General features: G+C 42.4%; 1 long non-coding RNA gene across 1 annotated transcript; it reads right to left on the bottom strand.

The window, feature by feature from the left end:
- Nucleotides 1-13,686: 13,686 nt before the first annotated feature.
- On the bottom strand, nucleotides 13,687-14,381 carry LOC139193888 (uncharacterized). Its single transcript, XR_011578420.1, has 2 exons — nucleotides 14,244-14,381; nucleotides 13,687-14,068 (listed from the first exon to the last, which is right to left on the bottom strand). It is a non-coding gene; the product is annotated as an uncharacterized lncRNA (long non-coding RNA).
- Nucleotides 14,382-22,305: the final 7,924 nt, after the last annotated feature.

The raw sequence follows: 22,305 nt of genomic DNA, 5'->3' as shown, positions 1-22,305 counted from the left end.
CACAGAGTAAAATAGGAAGATTTGATAAGCTTTGATGCAAGTCTTTCCACAACATACGAATCCAAGCAATGTTTGTAGCACATTGAGCAAGAGACTTATATTTATCCTCAGTAGAATTGTGAGAAACTGATGACTGCTTCTTAGACTACCATGATATCAGATTTTGTCCCAAGTAAACCATAAAACCAGTGACAGATCGTCTGGTATTAGGATCTACAGCCTAATCAGAGTCGGAATAAGCCATTAGAGAGTGATGTGTTGATGAAGAATATGTGAGACCACAATGTAAATTCCATTGAACATATCGCAAAATTCATTTAACCATTTAATAATGCACAGTCGTGGGACTATTCATATATTGACAAGCCACACCAACAACATAAGACAAATCAGGTCTAGTAAATGTCAAATATTGTAAAGCACCCACCAAGCTTCGATACATTGTTGGATCAGACAATGGAGTACCTTCAGACATGAGAAATTGAGAATGTGGCTTACAAGGTGTAGAAACAGGTTTGCAAGTATCTAAACCAGCTTTATGAAGCAAATCAGTGGCATATTTGGACTGATTCAAGAAAATATCACCATTATCCTTGTACTGTACTTGTAACCCCAAGAAATAAGATAACCTGCCTATATCCTTCAAATAAAAAACATCACCAAGTTCTGCAATAACTGCTTGAACCTTGACAGAATTCGAGCCAGTCAAAATAATGTTGTTGACATATAATAGAAGAGCTATAACATAAGTCCCATCATATTTCACAAACAGACTGGTATCAGATTAAGATACTTGAAATCCCATGGCAGGTAAATAACCTGTAAATTTGGCATTCCAGGCTCGATGAGCCTGTTTCAAACCGTATAAAGATTGGACCAACGTACACACATAATCTTCATGTACACCTCATTCTCCAAGTCACCATGCAAGAAAGCGTTCTTGATATCTAATTGTCTTAATTCCCAATTATACTGAGCTGCAAGAGAAATGATAAGCTGAACTGTGGTATGGCATACCACAGGACTAAAAGTTTCAAAATAGTCCAATCCATGCTCCTAAGTATACCCCTGAGCTACGATGCAAGCCTTATACTGTGCAATACAGCCATTAGGGTTCTTCAACTTATACACCCATTTACTACCTATTATAGACATGTGAGTTTGTGCATGCACTAAAATCCAAGTGCCTTAGCTTTGGAGAACATCAAACTCCTCTTGCATAGCCTGTTACCAATGAGAATTGGTTGCAGCACTCCTAAAAGATGTTGGTTCAGCCAAATCATGGATTTGAGCCACAAATGAAAAACCACTTGAACACAAATCTTGATCATCAATCTTCATAGTAGACAGTTCTGGTAAAGAGGCTAAGTAACCAGAATAATTTCATCCAAAAATAGTACTTGTTTGAAGCTGTGTTTGCATTCTCGAAACAGAATTAGTAGGAGATGCTGAAGAATTAGCAGATTCAAAAGGAAGAATTACCTCTAACTGTGTAGGATGAAGGACATGTAACACTGTAGTTTGAGTTTGAGGTGAGAGAGTTGTTTTAGAATTCCGTGAAGAGATACTGTCTTGAGAACCTTGTGATAGAGAAACTGATCCCAGGGAAGAAGCATTAGGAGAACCAGTCAAATTGTCATCACTTGCAACTCAGACATTCTGAGATGAAGAAAGAACAAAATCTACAGAGCTGTGTATAGGAGAATATATCTGAGACTCTGGAATAGATGAAGCTGAAATAGTACCAGTAGTGGACTTACATGGAAAGTGGTCCTCATCATGAATAACATGCCGAGAAATTATAAACTTCTTAGACTGCAAATGATAACAAATAACCCCCTTATATCCACTGGCATAGCCAAGAAAAACACATAATGTAGCCCAAGGTTGAAGTTTATTATGAGTATAAGGTCTAACATATGGATAAATTGCAATCCCATATATTTTCAAGCCTTATATAGATGGAGCAACACCAAATAACAACTGATCAAGAGACTGCATGTTCAGAGTTTTACAAGGTATTCAATTGATTAAAAACACAAAATAAGCACAAGTATGAAACCACAAATCTGGAGGCAAATGTGCAGCAATCATAAGTGTGACAGTAGTCTCAATGATATGTCTGTGTTTCCTCTCAGCAACTCCATTTTGTTGAGGGGTGTAAAGACAAGAGATTATGTGATAAATACCTTTAAGTTTTAAGAACTCACTAAATTGTTTACACATAAATTATCCTCCTATATCAGATTGAAAGCATTTAATACCAACATTGAACTAAGTGAATACAAAATGATAAAACTTTTGAAATACATCAAATGTTTCTGATTTATTAACTAAAGGGAATATCCACACATATGTGGAAATATCATCTATGAAACTCACATAGTATCGAAAACCTTCTACAGACTTAACAGGTGAAGGACCCCAAAGGTCTGAATGAATTTTCTGAAATGGAAATAGACATTTTTCTTTTCTATCTAAAAATGGCAATCTAGACATTTTTTCCAGAGATACAATGAGAACACATATGTGACACACTATTAGGAGTACTAACTATATGAGATTGCTTGAGCATTGTAGCCATCACTTCATTACTTGGATGACCAAGCCTCTGATGCCAAACTTCATTCTTCACTTTCAAACCAAGTAGAGCTACTGATTTATTTGACTTCATGGTAGAACTGGAAATCAACTTGGTTGGAATTCGAAACAACTTTCCATCACTGCTTATTCCGTGGTAAACTACAGTTTTGGTTACCTTGTCTTGCACAAAAAAATCTTTCTCATCATATATGAACCAACAAAAATTGTCCTTACACAATTGTTTAACAGATAATAAACTAATTGCAATAGTGGGAACATGCAAGACATTTCTTAGAATTAAAGATTGAGATAAGGTTTGCAAGTGTGCAGAACCAATGTGCTTAATGGGCAAACCTTCCCCATTTCCAATAGTAATTTGATCACTGCCTTGATAGGGAGTAATTTGTTGAAGAGAATGCATATCTGCTGTCATATGGTGTAAAACACCGGTGTCAACAATCCATGAATCATTAGGCAGAAAAATGGAAGGAACTTGAACTTGAACTGGAGCTTGAGCCTGCATAGTAGTCAATGATAGAGATGGTACACTCCGCTGATAGGCAAAATTATTCTGATGATGACCATTTAAGGCACTATGACCATGTTTCCCACAAATATGACATTCTACAACTTGACTAAAGAATTTGAAGTTGTAGACCTCTTCCAGCAATTAGGAGCAGTATGGCCCCTCTTGAAACATATCTGACATTCAGGGATAATACTCGACCGAGATTCAGTATTACCAGACCAAGTAGACTTATAACTAGAAGATGAAGAGGGCCTGAAACTCTGATTACCAACCTGAGAAGGCCTAAAACTTTGATTCCCATTGGATTTTGAACCAAAGAAAGGTCTGCAACCATTATTCTGATTAGAAAATGGTCTTGGTGCATTACTGTTACTCATAAAGTCGTAGGCATTAGGAAATTCAGGAGGATACATTGGAACAGATGGTGGTGCCATATATGAAGTACCAGGATATGAAGAGTACATCACAGGAACAGTAGGATAATATGGCAACTAAGTAGACTGAAATGAAGACCCCTGAAAAGGATTAGCATATGACATTCCATAAACACAAAATTATTAGGCACCTTTGTGATAGTACCTCCACTAATAGAAGGAACATTATTAGAGTTGTTTGTACCATACTTGACCAATCCTGAAACTACCGAGCACCGGCCAACGCTATACTGTCAAGGACCCAGAAGAGTTCCCCTCCGACCAGGAGGCCAATCACTACTCGACACGTGTCAAGATTAGAAGCCAATCAGAGCGCAGCACGTGTCGACATCAAGAACCAATCACAACATGACACATGTCAATGTGACAAAGCTACAAGTTTTTCTATAAATAGGGGTCATTCCCCCACAATATTGCCTAATGCCATTTGTGTTAAATCATTCACAAGAACTCACTAAATTGAGAGCTTGATCCTTTGTACTTGTGTAAGCCCTTCACTACTAATAAGAACTCCTCTACTCCGTGGACGTAGCCAATCTGGGTGAACCACGTACATCCTGTGTTTGCTTCTCTGTCTCTATTCATTTACGTACTTATCCTCACTAGTGACCGAAGCAACCAAGCGAAGGTCACAAAACCTGACACTTTCTGTTGTACCAAAGTCTTCGCTGATTTTGTGCGTCAACATTTGGCGCCGTCTGTGGGAATCGACACTTATTCCTACTCTCTTCAGCTGTGTCAAGCTGGTTTCTATCATTCGTACACTTTCTTTTGATCAGGCATCCCTCTCCAACATGGGAAGCGAAGGAAGCCACAGCACACAGAATGACACCCCCCTTGCACATAGTGCGAAACAACGAAAGAAGGAAGGAAAACGAGTTCTTCTTCAAGCTAAAGTCGATGAGTTGGAAGCTTAGAACAACAAGATAGCAATGAGGAATGAGGTCCTCCAGGAGCAATATGAGAAGCTCTTCGAGACACTCCACGAAGCTAGGCAAGCTCAGACACGCGAGCTTGTTGCCCCCGTGGAAGTCAACCATCAACTGGGTGCCCTCCAACACGGAGGGTCACATGCATTCGACATAGATATCCCTGATAGGGAACAGATTACCCCTCGACTTGATAATCAACATGAGGCTTCTCTTAACCCAGTTGCTTCGACCCGAACCATGAGAAGTGGAGGGAGACACCTCTTTGCTGAAGGGGCAGAAGGATCAAAAGCCGTCTTTCGCGATTGTCGGGATTTCCTGAAGCAACGTCGAGAGAATTCCATCCATATAAGCTCAAAGATTAATGACCCAAGGATTTCTGAGAGACTCGGTCCCCTGCCACGGCCCAAGCCGGCCACCAATTTAGGGAAGGGGCAACAAGTCCTAGAGAGACATGAGGGTACAGGGGACTCAGAGGTGTTCCGACAGACATACCCTGGAAGCCAGTACATCGAGTCCAGGGAAAAATCACATGCCCTTGATCAAACCTTCCTAATTCCAATAGGAGATGGAGATTTACGAAAGAAAGCTCCAGTGACACATAACTCCGCTCAGGACCCCCTTGTCCTACAACTTCTTGAGGAAGTAAACAAGTTGAAGGCTGAAGGTCAGGCTGAAATACCTGACTGGAACCAACCCAGGCCTGGCCCTCTTACAAGGAGGATCCTCAACACCCCCCTTCAAGCAAAGACAAAGCAAAAGCTTGGCTTGCAACTTTATACTGGAAAAGAGGACCCGATTGAGCACCTTAACCTCTTTGAGTCCACCATGGCATACCGGATGCACACCGACGACGAGCGATGTCTTCTCTTCCCCTCCACCCTCTCTGGTGGAGCTCTAAATTGGTATTGTCGTCTTACACCTGAGACGGTAGACTCATTTGAGGAATTGAGGAAACTATTTGTTTCCCAACACATTTTCCAAACCGATCGCTTGCACTCTGCAGATGACTTGTACACTATCCGCCAGAAGCCAGACGAGTCATTACGTATGTATGCTGGCCGCTTCAGCCATGAATACTCCCGGTGTGCCGAGGCAGACGACAAGACTGCCCTCAAAGCCTTCACGGCAGGCCTACGTGATTGTTTCTTTAAATACATGATCAATGCCAATACTTGGAAGACTTACTCTGAGGTGATGGCGCAGGCTTATAACCATGCCTCCGCCGAGGCAAAGACATATCAGGAGAAACCCCCTACAACCATCCTTTATCAACAAGTGGGAGGTGGAAGCCAGACTCACTTAAATGAGAAGACCTCAACTTCCCAAACAGCAGTGGCACCTCCCCATGCCTTGCATAATGCTTCACCGAATCAACAGACATATCAATTTCAAGGCAAGAGGAAGGATTTCCATCCTCACCACTCTCCTTTCAGTAAAAAGAGTAAGGGACACTATCCCGATAACCAAGGGTATCGCCACAATAACGCTCGCCCCCAGGCAGTCAATGCAGTGGGTCAAACCCGCGTCAAGATACCCCCTACCCCAAGGTATGAGACATACACGCCCTTGAATGCCACATGCGCGGCCATTTACCCCAGCATAGCTCACCTGATACCAAAACCAAAGCCGAGGCACCCAGATTACACGCCCCCGAATAACGCGGGCACGTTTTGTTGCTACCATGAGCATAACGGCCATGATAGCGAGAAATGTATCATCCTCCGTGATCGTATTGAAGCTTTGGCACGAGAAGGAAAAATTGATCAATTCCTTCTTCACCCTCAAAGGGATAACCGTAACCAACGCCAGGTGAATGTCATATATTCCATAAGCGGCGGCACACCCATATCTGAATCTTCCAATAGGGCCATGAAAAACAGTGAACGAAGTATGAGGCCTGGTCACCAAGTGTTTCATGTGGAAGACATCAGGGGAGGGAAGTATCAAAAACCTAACTGGGATCCGATATGTTTCTACCCTGAGGAAGAAAGAGGCATCATCTACCCTCATAACGACCCATTGATCGTGGAGGCTCACATAGCCAACTTTGATGTTCGACGAATCCTCGTAGACACAGGGGCTTCGGTCAATATCATGTTTGCCGAAGCTTTCAGGGCGCTCAGTGTAGCTGAACACTTGCTCGATCGCTCGATTTCTCCTCTGATAAGCTTCTCCGGTGATATCGTGCAACCCTTAGGGAGCATACATTTACCCTTTACTATTGGTACAGGCCCTTACACGGCTACCATTACCACTAACTTCCTAGTGGTTGACTGCCCAACGGCATACAATGTCATCTTTGGGCGCACAGGCATCAATGATCTCAAGGCTATGGTATCCACGCATATGCTGTTGATGAAATTTCCAACCCCCCATGGCAACGGCTACATCAGAGGAGATCAGCTTAGTGCACGATCATGTTACAACACTTTAGTTAAGCAACAACACTTGCCCGGACCCAAGGAAACCCTGTCTGTACATGACCAAGTCACAAAGACCAGCCTAGATGAAGCGAACTTGGATCTTCCTGATAGCAACAATCAACCCGATGATCCTCGAGATGACTCTTTCACCCAGCAAGCCCAACCTGCTGAAGAGTTGGAGAAGGTACCTATCTCAAGAGATTATCCAGATCGCATGGTGAAGATTGGCACCACATTGTCACCACCCCTTCGGTTAGCATTGATATCTTTTTTGAAAGAGAACACTGAAGTCTTCGCCTGGTCATACGAGGACATGCCAGGCATCTCTCCCGATGTCATCTGTCATCGTTTGAGTATTGACCCCAAGATCAAGCCGGTGAGACAGAAGCGAAGATCTTATGACGCTGAACGATACGAGGCAATGAAAGCAGAAGTTGAAAAACTCAAAGGCATAGGCTTTGTCCGCGAAGTCAATTACCCGACATGGGTAGCAAATGTGGTCCTTGTTAAGAAAAATCCGACCAAAGAAAGTCTTTTGCTTCAAAAGGTCTTGTGGAGAATGTGTGTTGACTACACCGACCTAAACAAAGGGTGTCCGAAAGATAGCTTCCCTCTTCCTCTTATTGATAGACTTATAGACTCTACGGCCGGGTGTGAACTCCTGAGCTTCATGGATGCTTACTCAGGATACAACCAAATCCTCATGAACCCTTCGGATCAAGAACACACAGCCTTCACTACCGACAGAGGACTATACTGCTATAAAGTCATGCCTTTCGGCCTAAAGAATGCAGGAGCGACTTATCAGAGACTAGTCAACTCAATGTTCGCCGAGCAGATTGGGAAGAGCATGGAAGTTTACGTTGATGATATGTTAGTCAAGAGCAAACATGCTGACCAACACATCACCAACATATCTGAAACTTTCACTATTTTGAAGAGGTATCGAATGAGGTTAAACCCCAACAAATGTGCCTTCGGCGTAGGCTCTGGCAAATTCTTAGGTTTCATGATTAGCCAACGAGGCATTGAAGCTAATCCCGAGAAGATCAAAGCAATCCTCGACATGAAGGAACCGGTAACTTCAAAGGACATCCAGAGCCTTACTGGCAAGGTGGCAGCCTTAACCAGGTTCATTTCTAAGGCCACAGACAAATGTGCTCCCTTTTTTAAAGCACTTAAGGGAAGTAGGAAGTACATTACATGGACTGATGAATGTGCCGAGGCATTCAAAAACCTCAAGGAGTACATGAGTAAAGCCCCTCTACTCTCCAAGCCCGAGGTAGGAGACATTCTCATTATCTACCTATCGGTATCAGCTTCAGCCGTAAGTTCCGTTCTCATTCGAAAGGATGGGAATATTGAGCGACCTGTCTACTACGCTAGCAAAGCCCTACAAGATGCGGAGACACGATACTCCAACATTGAGAAATTAGCTCTAGCATTGGTCATGTCTGCTCGGAAACTTCGCCCTTATTTCCAAGCACACGCCATCATCGTGCTTACCAATCACCCTCTTCGACAGATACTCCAGAGTCCTGACACGTCTGGGCGAATGATCAAATGGGCGATAGCATTGGGTGAGTTTGACATCTCTTACCAACCAAAACCAGCCGAAAAAGGTCAAGCAGTAGCAGATTTCATTGCCGACTTCACATATCCGGTTGACATTGCTTCTACACCTGAAGCAGTGGCTTCATTACCCCCGGAAGCTCAGAAGGTAGAATCAACGACCTCAGCATGGAGTCTGTATGTTGATGGCTCATCCAACCAACAGGGCTGTGGAGCGGGACTAGTCTTGACTACGCCCGACAAAGTAGCAATGGAGTATGCTCTTCGTTTCAAATTCAAGGCATCAAACAATGAGGCCGAGTATGAAGCCCTTCTGGCAGGATTACGTTTGGCCAAACACCTCGGGGTTAAACAAATTGATATTTTCAGTGACTCCCAATTAGTGGTCAACCAGGTTACCAACAACTTTGATGCTAAGGACAGCTCCATGGCAGCATATCTTGCGCAAACACAACTTTTGCTCAAGCACTTCCACTACCAGATCACCCAAGTTCCTCGAGCGGCAAACAGTCATGCAGACGCCCTGGCTCGCCTCGCCTCAGCTGTGGAAGACAAGATTGGAAGAAAAATTCATGTCGAACTGTTGGCAACACCAAGCACCATGGCCGCAGAAGTATGCAACTTACAACAGGGGGATAGTTGGATCACCCCGATCTATAATTTCCTTGCTCATGGCACCCTCCCAAATGATAAAGTCCAGGCTAAGCAAATTCGATACAAGTCTACCCGCTACCTGATCATCAATGATCAACTCTATAAGCGAGGTTTTAGCCTGCCATACTTAAGGTGTCTTACGCCTGCCGAGGCGGAAATCGTCCTTCGGGAAATACATGAAGGAGTCTGTGGAGATCATGCTGGATCTCGGTCCCTAGCACACAAGACTTTTCGCCAAGGATATTACTGGCCAACACTCCACCAGGATGCCATCAAAGTATCCCGCTCATGTGATAAATGTCAACGATATGCAACTATTCCTCATTCCCCTCCAGAGCCTCTTACTCCTATGATCAGCCCTTGGCCCTTCGCCCAGTGGGGACTTGATTTGATCGGCCCAATGCCGGCAGGGAAGGGCAAAGTCTGTTACGCAGTCGTTGCAGTGGACTACTTCACAAAGTGGGCCGAAGTAGAACCCTTGGCAACCATTACTGAGGCAAAGATAGAAGACTTTGTGTGGAAGAACATCCTTTGTAGATTCGGCATTCCCAATGCGATAGTCACTGACAATGGGCGACAGTTTGACAACAAGAAGTTCAGGTTGTTCTGCTCTAAGTTCAACATCAACTTATGCTTTGCCTCTCCAGCTCATCCCCAGTCTAATGGACAAGTTGAGGCCATCAACAAAATAATCAAGCGCACTTTGAAAACCAGCTTGGACAAAGCTAAAGGCTGTTGGCCAGAATTTGTACCCCAAGTTCTTTGGTCATATCGCACTTCATATCGGACTTCAACAGGAGAAACTCCATTCTCACTTGCCTTTGGCACAGAGGCGGTTGTCCCTGTTGAGCTCGAGCAAGCAACATTCCGAGTCCAGAACTACATTCAAAGTGAAAATGACAAACAACTCAACCTCAACTTGGATTTAGTCGAGGAACACAGAAACCAAGCTCACTTGAGGAATGTCGCCTACAAGCAGCGCATCTCCAACTATTATGACTTTAGGGTCAAGCCTCGTTCTTTCAAAATAGGAGACTGGGTCTTAAAGAAAAGATTACTCTGCGACAGAGTCCCGAGTGAAGGCACACTTAGTCCAAACTGGGATGGACCGTATGAAGTCATTGGCATCAGTCGCCCTGGCTCTTACACACTTAGAAGCTCCGATGGCAAGACCCTTGACCATCCATGGAACGCTGATCACTTGAAGTACTACTACAAATAGACTCACGATGTACAAATGTTGAGCTATAGCCGTTCGGCATCCTATGTAATGAAAGCCATTTGGCAATGAATTCAATAAAGAGGTAATTTAGCCAACTCAGCCCTCACTCTTTTACATTCCTAGCAAGGGAACACTCAAGTGTTGAAACCTCAAAGCAGATATATCCAACACGAAACAAAATCTAAGTATGTGTCGACAAGACTATACAAAGAAAGGAACAACCAAACAATGGCTTATATCCAAACAATAGATCTATTCATACATAGCCAAACATGCATTAATAATAGTGCAAACACTCATAAACACCTAAAATCCAAAACTCTCAAGCTTATAACATGGGCACATGTTATACACACATCAGACTACTACATCCAGAATACATGCAGATAGTAAAGACACTGCTATTCATTCTCATCTGAAGCCGAACCCCTGGCAGTATCACTCCGCGTCCTACCGTCATCCTCTGCATCCCCAAGATCCTCTTCACCATGCTGAGTCTGTGCATCAGCACTACCTTCATTATCAGACTCATCTTCGCTGCTAGGATCAACAACAAGGACAAATGTCTCGCCCTTTCGATGATGCTCATCTATATCTTCGTGGTATTTTCGAAGAATGCTCCCATCATCATAACGATCAAGGACGGCCATCCATTTCCTTTTTTCAAAGCGAGCTTCTTGAGCACAGTAGGGTTTAATAGCAAGATGAAAGGTCGAAGAACTTAAGTATTCTTGCACAGCAGCCTCCCTTTCAGTTGGAATGCTCTTCTCCAGTTCAGAAATCTCAACTAAGGCACCATCCAATTCTCCCCTAACCTTGGATACCTCCAAGGTAGCCACCTCCAACTGTTTTTTAGTTGCCTCAAACAATTTCTTAAGCCTTAGGTTCTCACCATTTCGCCTTTTCAAGCTCTCCATGGTTTCGTCCTTCAGTTGGAGAGCCTGAGTCAAAAGTTCCTTATTCCTTCGGGCCTCGTCCACAAGCTGCTTATTCTCCTTCAGTTTTGCCTTGTACCGCTCAACCTCTTGCAGTCTGTCGTGATACTCGGCCATGACCTGCATGGCAAGACGATCATCACTACCTAAATAATGATAATAAAGAGGAAAAAGTAAGGAAATGACAAAGTAACACTCACATATGAAGCCAGCTTCAACATCCGGTCGCAATCCGATTCATCCTTAGCTAAGGGCTCTCCGAGCTCATCGAAGGCGAATCGACGCCCTGCCAAGCAATTGTTGATATCCCCAAAATCCTTTGGCCGCGTGGCAACCCTCAAGTCCTTCCACGGGACACTGCCAGCTCTTTCCTTGCCTTTCCCCTCATGGCGGGAACCAGGATCACTTTCCTGGACAGTGTGCTCCATAGTAAGAGGAGGAGGCAACAGTCGGCTCCCTTCTCCTGCAACTACGGCAGCAGCATTTTCAACGGCCTCGACTCCAGTCTTCCTAAAGGCAGGCCCCTTAAGGACCCCATCTTGGGACTTAGGTCTAACGGATGGTTCCCCTCGGAACTTATGAATTTTCTTATGCGGTAGGATGTCTTCCGAAGGAACTAACACTGGTGCTTTCCTTTTATTGGTGCTAGTCCCTGTTTTCTTGCTTACCTTCTCCACTGCATAAGGAAAATCAAAATAAGAAATACAACTTTCCAAATAAAGTAAGGAATTGAGCTAAGTTTACATGAAGGATACAACTTACTCGATCGTCCCTGGCTCTCGGAAACTAAGGGTTGGAAACCGTACCGACGAAATAAGGGTCGTAGCTTGCTTAAGTGTCTATCCTCTTTGGGCACCCTCAACACCTTCTCTATGTCAGATAGCTCCTGCCCAAACAGTTGGATGGTGCCCCGCGTCACTACATGAAGCAAAGTGTTAGAAGCAAGAAAAGACCACAACAAATAGCAAATAGTACGAACGGTTGATACGTTACAACCTACAGTCTGGAAGTGAGTAAGCACACGTCGCTCAGGCGTGACACCCTTATCATACTCCCAATCATTATACAGAAAGCACCAACGGTTTTTCCATGTGTAGTATGCCTTTTTCTTACCATACACAATACGCTCTCTCTCACTCCGACATGCACACTCGGCATAACCAGTGCATGATTTTGCTGGGCGCATCTTGTAACAGTAACGCCACTGATGGAAGGAAGGCTCACACAACCCACACTCCATCCAAATGATATAAAATCCAATCAAAGTATCCCAGAAACCAGGATTGAGTTGCCCAGGTGCATATCCGATCAAAGATAACATTTTTTGCAACCACGGATGTAAAGGTAGTCTCACCCCTAAAGTCAGTAATATCTGGGTGTAGAACATAACATGACCCTGGGGAGGCTCAGAAGGCCATTCTTCATCATGTACCAAACGTATCCCTACACTACGAGGGATATTACATGACTGCCTTAGCGCCTCAACCTGCTTCTCATTATCTAACAAGTTATTCTTTAGATGGTCTGCTGTGAACTCAGAGCGAACTATGGGTATGGCATCAAAAACAACCCCCTCACCCAACGCCATGGAGGAAGAACTAGCAATAGCTAAAGTTTGACGGTTGGGAAGATCATCCAATGTTTCTCTAGTACCGGACTCTAACAAAGACCCTGAAGACTCCGACATTGCAGACTCAGACTTAGAGCTAAAGCTAGAAGAGCCCTCATCACTAGAACTTCCAGGCTCTGACATCTACAATAAGAAGAAACAAATTCTATCACTACATGCATGATCAAAACATAAGGAAGTTCCTATATTACCCACATGAAGATGGTGCAAAGCGATGCCGGAACCCTTCTCAATCAGAAAGCAATCCGTCTTCCACAGTCACTACAAAACAAGCAAATGAAGACCGTGTCAAGCGCCAAAAAAAAAAAAAAAAAAAAAAAAGCTTCACCCAAAAAAGCTTCACCCGAAAAGCTTCACCTCCAAAGCTTCACCTCAAAAGCTTCACCCGAAAAGCTTCACCTCAAAAGCTTCACCCGAAAAGCTTCACCCACAAAGCTTCACCCAAAAAAGCTTCACCCGAAAAGCTTCACCCAAAAAAGCTTCACCCGAAAAGCTTCACAAGGGCCCAAAGCTTCACTTAAAAAAGCTTCACCTACAAAGCTTCACCTAAAAAAGCTTCACCTAGAAAGCTTCATCTACATACTTTCACCATCAAAGCTTCACCATCAAAGCTTCACCTAGAAAGCTTCATCTACAAAGCTTCACCATCAAAACTTCACCTAGAAAGCTTCAACACCAAAGCTTCACCTACAAAGCTTCAACACAAAACCTTGCTCCAAATAAACAAATTTTGTTCACAAAACCTAAACATTTTTTGTTTTACACCCACAAGGGCCCAAAATCTTCCTTCTTATTTATTCACTTATATATGTTCCCAAACATATTATGATAGATCAAATAATAATTCAAAGTCCAAAATTTAGTTATGGACAAAAATACAAGCAATTCACCAGTACTGAAGTTGCTACAAAAACTGGAATCTTCCCCAGCCTAGAAATCCAACAAAGCTTCGCCTCCTTTTCTCTATCAAATTTTTGCAGCTGCTGCTTCTCTCCAATGGAGCTGAATTTTGGACACCCTCTAGTTCTTGAGCAGATGAACAACTTTCAAGAAGGAACCATTTCTGTTTGAGCCACGGAAATTAAAGTGTTGAAGCTCCAAGCATGACAGTCGGATTCTTGCAGATTTCGAAGCTGCTGTGATGTTTCGAAGATCTGGAAATATTTAACCATTAGTTCATTCTGAATTTTTGATATGTTATGAAAGAGACGATGAGGAACAACTTCAATGAAGAAAGCATGCTGATCTGAACAATAGAAAATGGAGTTTCGAAGCTCACAACAAATCTGACGGGTTGACAGAAAAATAATAACCAGTCATTCATCATACCTGAATTTCTTGAGTTATACAGCTCCGAGGGATCTCAATTTTGGATATGTTGTAGTTCACAAGTTAAGGAACAACTTCGCTGAAGAAAGTTTGTTGATCTAAGCAAGAGAAAATGGAGTTTTTGAAGCTCACAACAGGTCTCACGTGTTGACAGACAAATGATGAACAATCACTCGTCGTACCTGAATTTCTAGAGTTGTACTGATCTGATGGCTCTCAAATTTGGATATGTTGTAGTTAAGGAATTAAAGAACAACTTTCATGAAGACAACTTTGTGATTCGAGCTACAGCTGATGGTCTTATATTGAAAACCAATTCAGGTTGTTAGGGGAAATGAAAACCAATTCCACCAAAGAAACATCATTATGATGTTTCATCATTATGGTGTTTTCATCATTATGATGCTTTCATCATTGTGATGCTTCCATCATTGTGATGCTTCCATTATGATTGTAATGCACCAACGGTTACACCCTCTATCATAGCAGTATGTGTGTGTATCTCCCTATAGTCATCATGTGCAAGACTATCGTAGTCAGATGGCTTTCCATAAAACAGCTACCAACCGTTACACCTTCTGCAATTCCACTTATTCGGGCCTAGCAACCTTCATAAACAAAATATATGAAGAAAAAGTCCGGGGCTACCACTTAGAAAACAAAAGAATGAAGTTTTGGTACTTACGACATGGACTATTAGCAAGACACCTCATTCGTCAACTCCCTCGACTAGAGACTTGGGGGACTCCCACCATATGCTACTACGCCTTGGTACTCAAAAATTCGTGACTACTCAGTGACTTGGATTTTTCAAGTCTCCAACCGAGAAGTTTTCCTCACTCGGGAAATTAAGGGAACACTACCTCAAACTACATGCTTCACTCACAAAGCTTCAACAATACAGGTTTCAACAAAAGCAAAAATTCAAAGAACTTTATGAAGAAGGCTTTGGTGTATTTAACACAATATGTTGAAATGAAGCAAAGCTTATTTATTAATATTTTCGATAAGCCACAAATATGTACATATACATGAGTCAAAATAAACAAACAAAAGGGAGCCTTCACAAAGGTTGCTTAGGGGAAGTCTCAGCAGTCGGTAGAGCCCCAGAAAGAGAAAGCACCGGAGGGTGGTTATCCGGAGCCTCAGTACTTGACAAAACCCCAGAAGGAGGAGGCATTGGAGGTTCATCATTTGAAGCTTCATTACCAGGTACAACCCTAGAGGACGAAGGCAATAAATGCCTTTGGAACAAACCCACAAACCGCTGATGATCAAGTAAAACCTTACCATCAGATTCCTTCATCTGGTCAAGCTTCCTCTTCATGTTTGTAGCATAGTCATGGGCGAGCCGGTGCAACTGCTTATTCTCATGCTTGAGCCCTCTAATCTCCTGTTTGAGACTCATCACTTCAGCAGCTAATGATTCAACTTGGCGGGTTCTAGCAAATAGGCGTTGGGCCATATTAGACACAGAACCTGCACACTGAACACTAAGAGCCAGAGAGTCCTTAACAGCCAACTCATCAGACCGTTTGGAAAGTAGTCTGTTATCTTTGGGAGTGAGAAGGTTCCTGGCCACCACTGCAGCGGTCATATCATTCTTCATCACAGAATCCCCAACGGTAAGAGGACCAGTAGGGGATATGAAGGATGGGCGCCATATGTTGTCTGGAGAAGGCGTGGTTGTCTCTTCTCCAAGGTTCAAGTCAAAACGACGGTCGGAGGGTCCAGACATTTTCAAATGTGTTGAAGAAGGAAGAGGTCAGACAAATCAAGATCTTAGAAGTGCAAGAAATGAGCTTCTACTGGTAGAGATTCAAGTGTGCTGTGGAACTTAATGCCAGCCTCTATAAAAATCTGCACTCGACGGAGCTTCAGAAATCGAAGAGGCGTTTGCTTTCTCAAAAGCTGGGCTGCTCAGAGACCACGAGGGCCGATCTTAGAAATCGAAGAGGCGTTTGCTTTCTCAAAAGCTGGGCTGCTCAGAGACCACGAGGGCCGATCTCAGAAATCGAAGAAGCACCTGCTTTTTCAGCCTCGTCAGCACCTGTCACATGCACACTCAGCTTTGCGGAAATTACGGGCAATCTGTCGAAGATTTCTGGTGAAGTAGAAAGCACGTGAATCTTACTGTTCAATCACCGCTCTCCATATGCACCATCAACTCCTCGGGTACCACATATAACTTTGTCAAAGATCTCTGACAAAGTTTAGGCACGAGAATTTCGAAGTTCCAGCTACCCTACTATTACCCATAAGGGTAAAGGAACAGCACCACTGCTTGACAACTGGAAAGTCCCTATGTGTGTCGACCTCCGTGTTTTGCGGCAAGACAGGTTGGCAAGAACGTCCAACCTTTACTCACATTCGAGAAAAGACTCCCAACATAATTACTTTCTCAAAAACCGGAGTAGCACCGCTTTCCGAATCTCGAGAGTCAGATCCTCGACGGGATTGCTTGTTCGAAAACCGAAGAGGCACAACTCTCAGAACTTCGAGAGCTAGATTTCCTTAGATAAAGCTTGTCTGTAATCTTCACACGTAATATCAGCTTTCCAGATACCACATACCACTTTTTCAAAGTGCTTTGACAAGAAGGGTAAAGGAATAGCATTACTACTTGTTATTGGGAAATCCCTATATACATTGACCTCCCTCCTCAACGGACAGGCAAACCTGCAAAAATGCTCAACCCTTTCTCGCATTCGAAAAGGCACCCTCAACATAACCTCTCGAAATACTCAGCTTTATTTCCCCCCGATAATACCTCAGCAAATAAGCCACACCAAGAACAAGAGTATCTCATATCATCAGGGTCGAAAGCAAGAGTATCCCATATCATGCTTTCTCCCTGTCTTTGTCTTTGTCCTTGTCCACACCTGCATGACAAGGAGAAAGAGAGCAGTCAGTCGGAACCTGAAATCAAACCTCCAATTTGGAACTGACTGCCTGGAGCCTTTGCCTGGTTGCTTACTTAGCATTGCTCTCGAGTACTCATCCTCAACTGCTGTCAAGGTCACGAATTCCACCGGTAAATACCTCATGACAGTTGATCAGATATTGGCTCTTTACACTGAAGCTGCCAAGCGTGAATGAGTCACTATGAAGGAATGTTCTGAATGACCATTTAAATGCAAAGGTTGCACACCACTTCTGCCATGCAAAAGATTGAAGCAGAAGGTTCAACGGTGGGCTGAAACAGATCACTACAGCACGACACCTTTCCATACCACATTCATTATTCCGTCAACAACAATAGTATCCCATATCATCAAGGTCGAACGTACTCTAGATTTGATGGACTTGTTTTGACCCTCAAATTTTTGAGTCGGCCTTATACTCTGAAGGGCACCAGAAAACCCTCCAGCACAGTTCAAGAATAAGCCTGTGGAAAGTTACTTCTTCAAAAGCAAAAGTATCTCATATCATCTCTTATCCATTTGCTTCTCCTTATCCTGGCAGTTGAATGAGAGACAAGGAGAAGGAGAACAATCAACCGGAAGCCGAAGTCAAACCTCTGATCCTGGGTTGCTTACTTGGAAGTTTGACTGCTTACTTTGTCTGTCACCTCTTTCGGCAGATCTCCTAGCTCGGCGACTTGGGGGACTCCTACTATAGGCTAAATACACCATTCCCGGATGGAGGAAAGGTACTTCCAGAGAAGGGCAGATGAAGATCAGACCACACTTCGGTACTTAGAAGTTTCGTGATTACTCAAGGGATTGGATCTTGCAAGTCCCCAACCGAGGAGTTTCCCTTACTCGGGAACTTAGGGGAGCACTGTTTGTACCATACTTGACCAATCCCGAAACTACCGAGCACCGGCCAACGCTATACTGTCAAGGACCCAGAAGAGTTCCCCTCCGACCAGGAGGCCAATCACTACTCGACACGTGTCAAGATTAGAAGCCAATCAGAGCGCAGCACGTGTCGACATCAAGAACCAATCACAACATGACACATGTCAATGTGACAAAGCTACAAGTTTTTCTATAAATAGGGGTCATTCCCCCACAATATTGCCTAATGCCATTTGTGTTAAATCATTCACAAGAACTCACTAAATTGAGAGCTTGATCCTTTGTACTTGTGTAAGCCCTTCACTACTAATAAGAACTCCTCTACTCCGTGGACGTAGCCAATCTGGGTGAACCACGTACATCCTGTGTTTGCTTCTCTGTCTCTATTCATTTACGTACTTATCCTCACTAGTGACCGAAGCAACCAAGCGAAGGTCACAAAACCTGACACTTTCTGTTGTACCAAAGTCTTCGCTGATTTTGTGCATCAACAAGAGTTACTAGAAGAATCTTGAGATAAACTAGAAGATGAAGACATCATATTATTCCCTTGCATAAACAAACTAGAAAAATTGTTTGTCAAACTACTCGTTGTAAAGTCTACTTCCCTTTCAGCACAAAGTAATTGTTCTCGAAATTCTCTCAGAGAAAGAGATGTGTCCCTGGTGAGAATAACAGTTCTAATCGTAGAATATTCTCTAGGTAAACCAGATAAAGGAGCCAGTATAAAATCATTATCAGAAACAAATTCACCAACAGTGTGTAATTGTTCTCTAATATGCTTAAGCGTAGACAAAAATTGATCAATGGAATCACCCCTTTTCTGTATCATCTAAAATTATGTCTTTAATGTATTAACCCGGGCTTTAGAGATAGAAGTATAATGATCTTGCAAACTAGACCAAGCCTCATGTGCAATTTTACAACCCAAAACATGTTCAATTGCTTCATCAGACAAAGTAGCAAGAAGTAAACTCAACAAGGCCATATCAACAGTTTCCCATTCCAAGAAAGCCTCATTAATATCATTAGTTACCCCACGATCAGGATCAATGATGAATTTTGGAGGACAAACAACCGAGCCATCAAAATGATCAAATAGTTTATACCCTTTCAAGACTGATTTGAATTGAAACGCCCACTTAGAAAAATTTCTAACATTGAGCTTGATTGTTAACATCCCCAAAAGACCCTCAATTTTTACACCAGAAAACGTCATCTTAACAATCCAAAAGATATTCAACAAGAACTTCGAAAAATTGTAGAAACCAAACACACCCAGAAAATTTCAGTCAACAAACAAAGATGGCGCCATGCCACAATCAACCACCAAAGATGGCTTCGTGCCGCAATCAACAACTAGAAATGGCTTCGTGCCGCAATCAACAACTAGAAATGGCTTCGTGCCGCAAACAACAACTAGAAATGGCTTCATGCCATAATCAACAATATCAAGATTCACAAACTTTAACCAAGAAAGAAAGAGAACCCAAAAAACCCATATAACTCTTTCAACTAAAACTGAAAAAATTCACCTGAATTCGATGCACAGATGATCAACACCATTGATGAAGCTAGCAAATCCCTTCAATTCCTTCAAAAAACAGAACTTGAATCTTCAAAAACTGCAAACTTCCAGCGCTGCGAATGAACCCTCCAGAAAAAAAAAAAAAATCACCAATCCACAGTAGAACCGGTGGCTCTTGATACCATATTAACTATATGAGTGATCTATGATAATTCGCAAAGATTAAATCTCCTGTAGAAGTGAATGATTGAAGAACCCAAAAAAACCAAGAAAATGTGAAGAGAAAGATTAGAGCTACAGAGAAATACAACTTTGTATTAGAAAAGCATATGAAAGTTATTACAATCGGTTGCTTTATAAAAAGTCTTTATACTTAATGACTAAGGTAACCCCTCATAGCTATCTTATCCAAATCCTAGCTAATCTTATCCAAATATTCCAACAAATCCCCCTAGATTCTAACTAAATCTTTCTAACAATATTTGTTGACATGGCAGTCATCACTGTCCCTACTGCCACGTGTCTTTATATTCCATCAACCTCCTCCACCCTTTGTCCCCATAGAATCTCAGAGAAGCATATCAAAGCCATTAGAGAGATACCAAAAACTCGTCCTCAAAGAATCATTGCCCAAAATCCATAGGTACCCATTTGCCTGCAAAGAGCTCAACTTAATCCTCAGGTGTGCTTACAAGAAATTCCTATCTCTTGTTTTCCAAGACACTTTCACGACCTTTTGCCTCCTTCTTGAGTAAGTTATTTTCCTTTCCATTTCTCAAAATTGTAATATCTGTTTGTTCTTCTTGTGATATTTGTGATATTTGTCTCTGTTTTTTGAATTTTGAGATATAATTGTATCCAAAACTGAAACTTCACAACAATTTGGCAGGAAAATTTGAGATTTTGTTTGTTATTCTTCTTTTGTAATGCAAATTATTAATGAGGGTAATTTGGGATTGAGCTGAAAATTTTGTTAATTTTAGAATTTATTTAGAGTTCTCAAATTTTGGTTACGTTGTGTTAAGTTGTTTGCTCTTCTGGGAAGCAAGAATGCAGTGTCGCAATGCTCTTTTGGTAGCCTATCTCCTCTTACATAGCGTTGAGGCCAAAGCAAAAGAAGAATATGTGTTAGTATGTGAAGATTTCCGTGGGGAAGGGTCTTCGACACCTCAGCACAGCTCCCCAAGGTTTGGCACTTTGGATGTATAGTCGGGCTCTTGCTTGTTGATGTGCTACAAGAAGAGGACAAAATTAGCTCTGAAATGTGCCTTTGTCAAGCCTTAGGTGTAGGCCTTGATGCTCACAATCAAAACTAACTAAGTGCTAGGCGTGCCACTGCTATCTCAGTATAGCAGATGTAGAACAAATGTGTTTTAGTCGATTACTTGCGCCCCAAGTTACTCGGACTTCTTGTCATCAAAGGATTGTTGTGGATGAGTTAAGTCCATATTAAGTTCTATTTCTTGCCTTGTGACCAAAGACTTTGTGTTCATAGTTTGGTATGTTCGAATGAAAGAAGTCCAGATCCCCTTTAAGCCATTTAGCCGTTTGCTTGGTTCTTGATTGATTTTAATGATAACATATCCATTAAACTAACCAGATCCAAATGCAAATGAGACTCTTAAAGTAGGAAAACAGGTGAATATGACTTGAATACATACTGGAGAATGCATTACGTACAAACACAAGGAAGTTGGGCAGGATTTCACCTTGTATGTCAAGGTTGAACTTCTTGCAGCCACTTCTCTTTGAGTTTACAGAGGTTTGTATGCTAGAAAAAGATGGATGGTAAACAGGTTTACACGAGGGAATCGATACTACGCCACTGAGGGAGGTAGCAGAGGCTTTAAACTAGAGAAAGATAGGTTTTCTAAGGAGATCTAAACAAGAGATAGCTTGTTGCTAAAAAAATATGAGATATGGACTGATTATAGCTTTTGGATGCAAATCTGGCTTGAGAGCAGAGTTTGTATTTGTATGTTTGTTTGTTTGATTGGTTAAGTGTCCTTATCTCTAGGGCATCTTCCTCCTTTTATAGGCCAATTAGCCTGCCTGTTGTGACCTTACTCTTACCCGAAAACATTTGGAGGGTAGTGACTCATCATCTTTTTACTTGTATTACCACTAAAAAGTGCTTTTTGGCTGATTGTGAGTTAGTCTCTATCACTTGACATTTAAATCATAGACACATGGTCTATGCATTAATGGAGAGGCGCCAATTTATCTCTGGGCCTAGTACTGGGCTTCGGGCAAGTCTTCTTTTAATTGGCATCTCTGGGCTTCCTCACACTTACAGCCCAATGTGCAAATATTAACCCAAACAATATGGCTGCCGCAGAATACAAGAATGAAATGGTTGCTCATAAGAGGCGCACTAAAGCACGCCAAGAAGAAAAGGGTAACATGATTTTACTTTGTGTATGCTAATATCTGAATATGTTCGATGTTTTTAAAGCTTTTCAGTTGGAGATCATGAAGTTGCTTGCTTTAATACGTTAATCGAATAATGTCCTTGCTAATTGTTTTGCCTCCTCTCCCTGTTGTTCCGGGTTTAACCCAGCTGCCACAAGATGTTCTTGTTCAAGGGTTCCTTGATATGCAATCCTTGGCCTATGTTGGACTAGTTTGCTAGTAATTCCGATTTCCTTCAATTAAGTTCACGTATTCGGTTTTCATGATTTAAACTGCATTTTAATTAGCAATTATCCCAATGCTAAAACTATTATAATGG

The sequence above is a fragment of the Malus domestica genome, chromosome 17, assembly GCF_042453785.1.
Source record: "Malus domestica chromosome 17, GDT2T_hap1".
Taxonomy (NCBI): Eukaryota; Viridiplantae; Streptophyta; class Magnoliopsida; order Rosales; family Rosaceae; genus Malus; species Malus domestica.
Note: the sequence above shows the minus strand (reverse complement) of the source record. Positions and strands in the feature narration are given on the sequence as shown.